This window comes from Nicotiana attenuata, unplaced genomic scaffold (genome assembly GCF_001879085.1).
Source record: "Nicotiana attenuata strain UT unplaced genomic scaffold, NIATTr2, whole genome shotgun sequence".
Lineage (NCBI taxonomy): Eukaryota > Viridiplantae > Streptophyta > Magnoliopsida > Solanales > Solanaceae > Nicotiana > Nicotiana attenuata.
Window position 1 is genome coordinate 128,218 of NW_017671840.1, and position 9,792 is coordinate 138,009.

A 9,792-nucleotide genomic window follows, 5' to 3' on the forward strand; every position below is an offset into this window, starting at 1 on the left:
AAATATCAATAAGTTTAGATCTGAATTATTTTTAGCTTTTTTATTCTCTATATCTTCAAGCGTGAAACATTTCCATTCTCCTTTTTCTCAAGTTTCTACTTACCTACCACAACTATGAAAATTTAAAAACAGACGCGAGAAATCTAAAATCTCATCTTCTTTAATGCTAATCTTGTTAGTTTTTGAATATAATTTTGTGAGAAATTCGAAATGGGTATTGTTTGAACTTATTATAATTAGTCTAACTAGACTGTATACAAAGTTTGAAGTCATTTACTGAGATTTGGAATAGTTTCAATCAAGATTTGCAAGTGAAAATCGTATAAAAAGTTCGTCAAGGGGTGGGCATCTAACCGCTGTTTGGTTATGAATATTATCGGTTTAGCATATCGGTTATCGGTTTACAAATTTGATAAATCGATAAGCGAACAGATAAGATATCGGTTATCGATTAATCGGTTATCGATCATTATCGGTTAGGTTATCAGTTTACCCGATAAGATAACTCAATCTAGAGTTAAGCAAAAAGAGAAGACAATTCATTGGAGTTAAGCAAAAAAGAGAAGAAATCACATATAGTATACTACCCATTTCTGCGTTATGTCCCGGGGCCACAACTGGAATAGTACTAATTCTTCAACAACAGTTGTCCAAATACATTAATAATAATACAAAGTAGTAGCAATTTCACCTTAAAATTAACAAGTCCAAACATATAGTACTATTAGTCCAAGATAAATTGGATGTTGTTTGTCAAATGCCTAGCCTGAAAAAGAAACCATAGAGCAAAACATTGATCTGTGCATAGGCAATACTAACACAGAAATGAAAAACACCTAGAATGCAAGAAAATATTGTCCTGTTGTCAAAGCTCTGCGTACTATACAGAAGAATAATGTTCAAAAATATACCCAAAACTGACGAAGATTGTCGATTGAGAATTGATAAGTGCGAAGAGAAATTGGTAGTAGGTGTAGGTTGTACAACGTGCGCTCACAAAATTAAGAAACAAAAATAAAGAAATAAAGAATCATTAACAGTCAAAAATACCAATATGAAGATTAATTTTGTTAAAGAAATTAAAGCCTAATGTATAAGACTAAAGACTTACGCTAAGAGTAACTAGTAAGGTCTATGAAGAATGAAGAGAAAGCAACTGAAGCGTGCGGGTGAAAAAGAATAGGAGAGAATGAAATGAAGCCCTAGCATATGTATATACTTAAGAGTAAAGTAGTTATTTTATTAATTCTTATTGGGCTCGAACCGATAACCCAATAGTGAAAAAATTTTAAACCATTACCGAACCGTTAATCCAATAACCCGATACCGATAACCCAATAAATAATTAACGGTTCGGGTTATCGGTTTTACCCGATATATGCCCAACCCTAGTCAGAGATGCTTATACACTTTAATTACAATATTATACAATTTTTATAACGATCCGGTCAGTCGTTCTGAGAGTTATAGCCCCGTTTCCCCCATTTCGGCTTCTTTATGTGTTGTTCAGCTGTGTTGAGTTGGTAGGTTTGGGTTCGGAGTTGATTTTTGGAGTGAAATATGATCACTTAGTCTCTTAGTTAGAAAGCTAAGTTAGAAAAGTCAACCGGAAGTTGACTTATGAGTAAACGAATTCGAATTTGGATTTTTATGATTCGACTAGCTTCGTTGGGTGATTTTAGACTTAAGAGTGTGTCCGGAATATAACTTGGAGGTCCGTGGTAGAATTAGGCTTGAAATGGCGAAAGTTGGAAGTTTAGAAGTTCTTAGGCTTGAATTCGAGGTTGATTTGGTATTTTGGTGTTGTTTTGGGTGCTCCAAAGGTTCGACTAAGTTCGGGTAGTGATATATGACTTGTTGGAATTATCGGTTGAGGTCCCGAGGGCCTCAGGTGAGTTTTGAATATGTTTGGGTTGTGTTGCGCTCGTCGTTTTCTTATGTTTCGACGTCGTTTCTTCAAGTATAAATGATATCGTATTGAATATATGAGCTCCAATTTCTTTTTTGATTGAAGCATTACATCCGTGTCATAATTACGGACCCTTAGCAAAAAGAGTCGTCGAATTTGGACATCGTATGAGAATTTTAGGGTCATTTTACTAAGAATTAGGTTGCCATATTTTTTTAGATTAATTACGAAATTGCCACTGACGGCGTAATTAAAAATCTGCACTATTTGCAAATATTGAAACCATCATATCTCCTTCATTATAAGGTCAAATCGAGTGATTAAAAAGCCTAACTTGACATTTCACATGAAATCCATTGGAGACATAAAAAGCAAGATTCGAGATCGTTTAGCACGAGAAACGAGGCAGAATATCTGGCAGAGAAATATGTAAAACTAGGGTTTATTCATTCGGTCATAATTTGAGTTGGGGAGCTCGCATTTGGGCGATTTTGGAGGAGATTTTCATCGTACGGATTGGGGTAAATGTTCTCTACTCGGTTTTGGTTATATTTTATGAATCCATCTTCGCTTTTGGGATTTGATTGATGATTTCAAAGTGAAATTGAGGGAGTTAGGGTTTGAGTTTTTGAGAGTTTTAAGTGAGGATTTGAGGGACCAAACGGAGTCTGATTTTGATAAATGTTATATGCTTAGACTCGGGTACGAGGGTTTTGATTCTACCATTGTTGACTGATTCCGAGACGTGGTCCCGGGGGTCGGGTTTTGGCTGATTTCGGATTTTTGGCAGATTTTGTAGTTTTTATTGTGGAATTCGATTCTTTAGCACATGTTGATGGTATTAATTTGATTATGGTTAGATTCGGAGCTTTTGGAGACCGAGTCAAGAGACGAGGGTATCCCAAAGTAGGATTTTACGCGGTTGAGGTAAGTAACAGTTTTAACTCTGGCTTTGAGGGTATAAACCCGGAGAAATTGATATCCCGTGATTGTTTGGTGGTGATACCCATGCTACGTGACGGGCATGTGGGTGTGCACCACGAGAGATTGAGACTTGGTCCGTCCCGTGAGGCTGTGAGGCCTAATGGTTGTTATCTGTGGTTATGTGTTTACTTGTTGTTGAACTTGTTTGCCTTCATGTTAGAGATCATGCTTAGGCTTTATTCATGCTCACATTATTTGTACTTAATAATAGAAATTATTGTACATATTTACCTCAGTCTCTATTATTTTGCTGATATGTTGTGATACTTGATGCGGGTTGTGTCCCCTTATTTGTTGATGATGTTGAGGCTAGTGAGGTACATGATTGAGTCAGGCCGAGGGCCTGGTTGTGAGGATATTAATACCATAGCGCGTGAATTATCCGCGTAGCACGTGAGTTGACCGTGCGGGTCCAGGTATTGATACCACAGCGCGTGAGTTGTCCGCGTAGCACGTGAGTTGACCGTGCGGATCCAGGTATTGATATGATGGCACGTGAGTTGTACGTGCTTAGCGCTTGGGCTTTGGGAGCCCCTCCGGAGTTAGTACACACCCCCAGTGAGCGCAGAATGTTGAGTGTTTTGAGTGCTGAGTGCGAGTGATGAGTGGTGGACTGACACTGATGTGAGGTTGTATTTATTTGTGTTGTTGCTGCATTTATCTGTTAAATTTCTTTGTGGCATTTACTGAGTTATGGAATTTACCTGTTTATTTTTGTTTATTGTTAAATTGTGAAATAAATAATTGGATTGTTTTACTTAGTTCGTCACTACTACTCAGTTCCTTAGTTATTTCTGTTACTACTGAGTTGGTTGTACTCATACTACATCCTGCACTTTATGTGCAGATCCAGGTAAATTAGAGCGCGGTGATCGTTGAGTTCAGGCTGGCTATCAGTGGAGATTTCAAGGTAGCTGCTAGCGTCCGCAGGACCTTGTTACTCCTTCTTGTCATTTCTTCTTTTGGACAGTTAGACAGTTTATATATCTTAGTTCATACGTTTAGACGCTCATGACTTAGTGACACCCCGATATTTGGGGCTAGCTTTCGTATTTTATATTAATTATATTTAGAGTTGATTTAGTTTATGAGAAATTTAAATGTTGGTATTTTTTTTATTAAATCCTTAAACTTAATTAGTAGTAACATTTTGGGAAATAGGCTTGCCTTGTAACACGATAGGCGCCATCACGACCATGGTTAGATTTTGGGTCGTGACAAGTTGGTATCAAAGCCTAGGTTACATAGGTCTCACGAGTCATGAGCGGGTTTAGTAGTGTCTTGCGGATCGGTATGGAGACGTCTGTACTTATCTTTGAGAGGCTGCAGGTTCTTTAGGAAAACTTCGCCTTCTTGAATTCTTATCGTGCGGTATTGATTCAGCCTGAAGTGTAACTCTTTGAATTCCTTCCACGCATTCGTATGCGCACATGAACGCTCGGTATCAGTTGTGCATCGACGGATTGTGATTCCCTAGATGAGGTGCGAGATGTGATTTCTGTGTGTTGATGTTGGGCCAGTCTGGATGACTTGAGGGTGAGTTTTGACTGTAGATTGAGCACTGAAGTGTTGATTGTGTGAGCGCGTGCTTGTGGACCTATATGTCCGGTAGTGTCCCTATTAGTGGAAATGGTGGCTGGATTGATACGTGATGAGTATGATGTGACCGCGAGATGAGTTCATAGGATTTGAATGTGACGAGAAGGTATTGCTGAAGGTTTCACCTATTTGAGACTCAAGGTATGTTTTTTAGACTCGTTCGAGGACGAACGTTTGTTTAAGAGGGGGAGGATGTAACGACCCGCTCAGTCGTTCTGAGAGTTATAGCCCCGTTTCCCCCATTTCGGCTTCTTTATGTGTTGTTCAGTTGTCTTGAGTTGTATTGAGTTGGTAGGTTTGGTATCGGAGTTGTTTTGGAGTGAAATGATCACTTAGTCTCTTAGTTAGAAAGCTAAGTTAGAAAAGTCAACCGGAAGTTGACATATGAGTAAATGAATTCGGGTTTGGATTTTTATGATTCGACTAGCTTCGTTGGAATTATCGGTTGAGGTCCCGAGGGCCTCAGGTGAGTTTTGAATGTGTTTGGGTTGTGTTGCGCTTGTTTTTCTTATGTTTCGACGTCGTTTCTTCAAGCATAAATGATATCATATTGAACAGATGAGCTCCAATTTCTATTTTGATTGAAGTATTAGATCCGTATCATAATTACGAACCCTTAGCAAAAAGAATCGTCGAATTTGGACATCGTATGAGGATTTTAGGGTCATTTTACTAAGAATTAGGTTGCCATATTTTTTCCAGATTAATTACGGAATTGCCACTAACGGCGTAATTAAAAATCTGCACTATTTGCAAATATTGAAACCAACATATCTCCTTCATTATAAGGTCAAATTGAGTGATTCAAAAGCCTAACTTGACTAGAATTTCACAAGGAATCCATTGGAGACATAAAAGGAAAGTTTTGGGATCGTTTAGCACAAGAAACGAGGCAGAATAGCTGGTAGAAAAATATATAAAACTAGGGTTTATTCATTCGGTCATAATTTGAGTTGGGGAGCTCGGATTTGGGCGATTTTCGAGGCGATTTTCATCGTACGGATTAGGGTAAGTATTCTCTACTCGGTTTTGGTTATATTTTATGAATCTATCTTCGTTTTTGGGATTTGATTGATGATTTCAAAGTGAAATTGAGGGAGTAAGAGTTTGAGTTTTGGAGAGTTTTAAGTGAGGATTTGAGGGATCAAAGGGAGTCCGATTTTGATAAATGTTATATGGTTAGACTCGGGAGAGGACGAGGGTTTTGATTCTGCCATTGTTGACTGATTCCGAGACGTGGGCTCGGGGGCCGGGTTTTGGCCAATTTTGGATTTTTGGCATATTTTGTATTTTTTATTGTGGAATTCGAATCTTTAGCACATATTGATGGTATTAATCTGATTATGGTTAGCTTCGGAGCTTTTGGAGACCGAGTCAAGAGACGAGGGCATCTCGGAGTAGGATTTTACGCGGTTGAGGTAAGTAACAGTTTCAACTTTGGCTTTGAAGGTATAAACCCGGAGAAATTGATATCCTGTGATTGTTTGGTGGTGATACCCACGCTAGGTGACGGGCGTGTGGGTGTGCACCGCGAGGGATTGAGACTTGGTCCGTCCCGTGAGGCTGTGAGGCCTAATGGTTGTTATCTGTGGTTATGTGTTTACTTGTTGTTGAACTTGTTTAACTTCATGTTAGAGATCATATTTAGGCTTTATTCATGCTCACAATTTGTACTCAGTAATAGAAATTATTGTACATGTTTACCTCAATCTCTATTATTTTGCTGATATGTTGTGATACTTGATGTGGGTTGTGTCCCCTTATTTGTTGATAATGGTGAGGCTAGTGAGGTACATGATTGAGTAAGGCCGAGGGCCTGGTTGTGAGGATATTAATACCATAGCGCGTGAGTTGTCCGCGTAGCACGTGAGTTGACCGTGCGGGTCCAGTTATTGATACCATAGCGCGTGAGTTGTCCGCGTAGCACGTGAGTTGACCGAGCGGGTCCAGGTATTGATATGATAGCACATGAGTTGTTCGTGCTTAGCGCTTGGGCTTTGGGAGCCCCTCCGGAGCCAGTACACACCCCCAGTGCGCGCAGAGTGTTGAGTGTTTTGAGTGCTGAGTGCGAGTGATGAGTGATGGAGTGACACTAATGTGAGGTTGTATTTATTTGTGCTGTTGCTGCATTTATCTATTAAATTTCTTTGTGGCATTTACTGAGTTATGGAATTTACCTGTTTATTTTTAAATTGTGAAATAAATAATTGGACTGTTTTACTTAGCTCATCACTGTTACTCAGTTCCTTAGTTATTTCTGTTACTACTGAGTTGGTTGTACTCATTCTACACCTTGCACTTTATGTGCAGATCCAGGTGAGTTAGAGCGCGGCGATCGTTGAGTTCAGGCTGGCTATCAATGGAGATTTCAAGGTAGCTGCTAGCGTCCGCATGACCTTGTTACTCCTTCTTGTCATTTCTTCTTTTGGACAGTTAGACAGTTTATATATCTTAGTTCATACGTTTAGACGCTCATGACTTAGTGACACCCCATTGTTTGGGGCTAGCTTCCGTATTTTTATATTAATTATATTTAGAGTTGATTTAGTTTATGAGAAATTTAAATGTTGGTATTTTTTTTTATTTAAATCCTTAAACTTAATTAGTAGTAATATTTTGGGAAATAGGCGCCATCACGACCATGGTTAGATTTCAGGTTGTGACACTTTTATACAAAGAGGTATATTATATATATATAGATGTATAAAAGTGTATAAAGATGTATAAGTACAATAGTGAAAATGTTAGTGATACACCATGTATATAGGTGTAGTAGTTGAAGAAGAAGAAGAAGAAATGTGAGAAATCCACCAAATACCTGTAAATAATGTATCAACCTTGTATAAAATAATGTATAAGAGGTGTTTATACACTATTATACATTACTTATACACTATTATACGAATGAATCCTATTAATGGAGCTTCACATGTTCTTCTTCTTCTTTGGGCATCTTCTGAAATTCAACTCAAATCTAGCTCAAATCTGCTCCAAATCACTTCAAATTTGAGTTTTGAACTCCCCTTGATGATCCCAATCAATTGGGCCAACACCCAATCCAAACAACTAACAAAATCGAGAAATCCAATTTCTGAAATTGAACCTTCGAACGACCTTTAATGGTGACTCCAAAATAATAATTCTCTTTAGTGGTATTTTTTCTTCTCATCTTAATAGTGATTATCAACTTTGAATCTGGAAGGAAAATTGAATAATATATATAATGGTAGAGAAATTTTGGGGTGCAAAGTCGTGAAAGAGGAAGAAGAAGAACGAAGAAAAAAAAAATAATTAAATAGGGTGGTCTAACTGATGAAAAATAATTTTCAGATTATGTATAACCTGGATCATATCAAGTAAGTGCTTCAAATGTGGGCCATTTTTAGATGGACCGTTGGACAAAGTGACAAGGAGCGTAATTAGGCCGGAAGGACAACTGAGGAGCACCTCCAAACATGGTTCCACCAGGACCAGATATCGCTTCATAGAAGATCTTCCAGAGGGTCGCCAGTATTCAGAGGAATTGTTCCTTAATTTAACAAACTCCGATATATTGAGACTTGGCAGTTGGCATTAACTCCTTGGCACTTACAGATTAACCAAACGTAATGCATCGAACGAGCCAAAAATGCCCATTTAGAGCATGCGAGATTCTAAGGAGCAATTACACTAGATTAACACTTACATTTACAATCATCTATATATATATAAATTTTATCCACATTATAAATACCACCTTCCCCTTCGTCACGATTGTATCCCGTTAGAAATCACACACTCTTTTTGTTATTATACTGAATTACCTACTGTATTGGTAGAATTTCGGCCATACGATGACCAGGGGGTCAACCCCATCGCGACTAATTTATAGCAAATGGTCAACGCTATTGATTCTTGATTTATGACAGCTGTCCTTAAGATGAACGAGAGGATTATGGACCTTTCGCAACAAGGGGACGTCTCCACAGCCGAAAACGACGTCAACTCGTGGCCAGCTCACAAAGCTTGAAGCTATAAATACCAAGAGAGAGAACCTCTTCGAGAGGGGCTTCTCCAATGGGCAGAGAGAAAGTATTTAACACTCCATTCTCTCTCCTGATTCTTGTCCTCCTGGGCCAAAACATAGAACATTCTTGGTTCTGAGAATAAAGGGAAGAATGCTCCATCACGTTGAAGAAGACGTGAGAAGTTCAGAAATCGACAGGCTCTCGACCTCTTTCCAAGGAAAGAGGACAATGACCTGCAAAAAGGAAAGCCAAATCTGTAATCCTTGAACCTCTCCAAGGAGGGGCAGGGTCAATTTCTCCAATCAATAAAGCTTCCTGAGTATTGCTTAAATGAAAATGGTTGTCTTGTTGCTTTAATTCCAGATTCAGTATTAATTATGATTGGCTATGATTTACCTTTGATTCATTTTGATTGTTTTCGCTTATAAAGTAATTAGTATCTTTTGAGCTAAACACCTACTGATTTTGCCCTAAGCATTTCGATCAACCGCAATTATCAATAAGAATTTCTTTTATCTCTTCTTTATTGATTTTACATTGTTCGCCTATAATTGTTTGATTCATTTATATTTTTTACTACTAGTTTCTCCGCACGTGCATTGCATGTGTATTTCGAGTCCATATAGTACACGAAAGCAATCAATTGCTCATATACTAACTCTGAAAAAGATTAAATATTTAACCTATTTATATTTTTTTCAATTTATTTTTGTAAGAGATATCCATTAAGTCTCTTAATATGGTGGTCAATGTATATAAAGTTTGCACTAAAATTACTATATCCTTTGTTTACCTTCTTAGATAGATAATAGATCCAAGATAATTAAAGAAGTTTTATACCGCCTATCCAAGGGTATATCCTTATGCAGGGTTGGAACAGACACATCGCGAGAGATATAGACATCAATCAATCTTTTTGCAATTGATACAAAGTGGCAATAGTTGGTGATGCTATGGTTTTAAAATCTTGAATAAAGAATTGAGCGGAAAAACTCAAAAGAAAGATCTGTAGCTTTGTAAATTGTTGCATTGATAGCACACAACTGACATCTAATATTCCCTAAGCCATTTTAGCATCTAATTAGGAGTTTTTTGGGGATTACAAAGAGTTTTTAGCATTTTCGAGAAATCCAAAAAACAGTAACTACAATCCAAGCTCTAAGTAAATTGAATAAATAGGAGTGCTAAAACCACAATTCATGGAAAAAAGCAATCCTAAGAGGTTCATGAACTCTGTTATCACCTTAAGCATAACGCCAAATTAAACAATTATATTATTAATACATGAAGGAA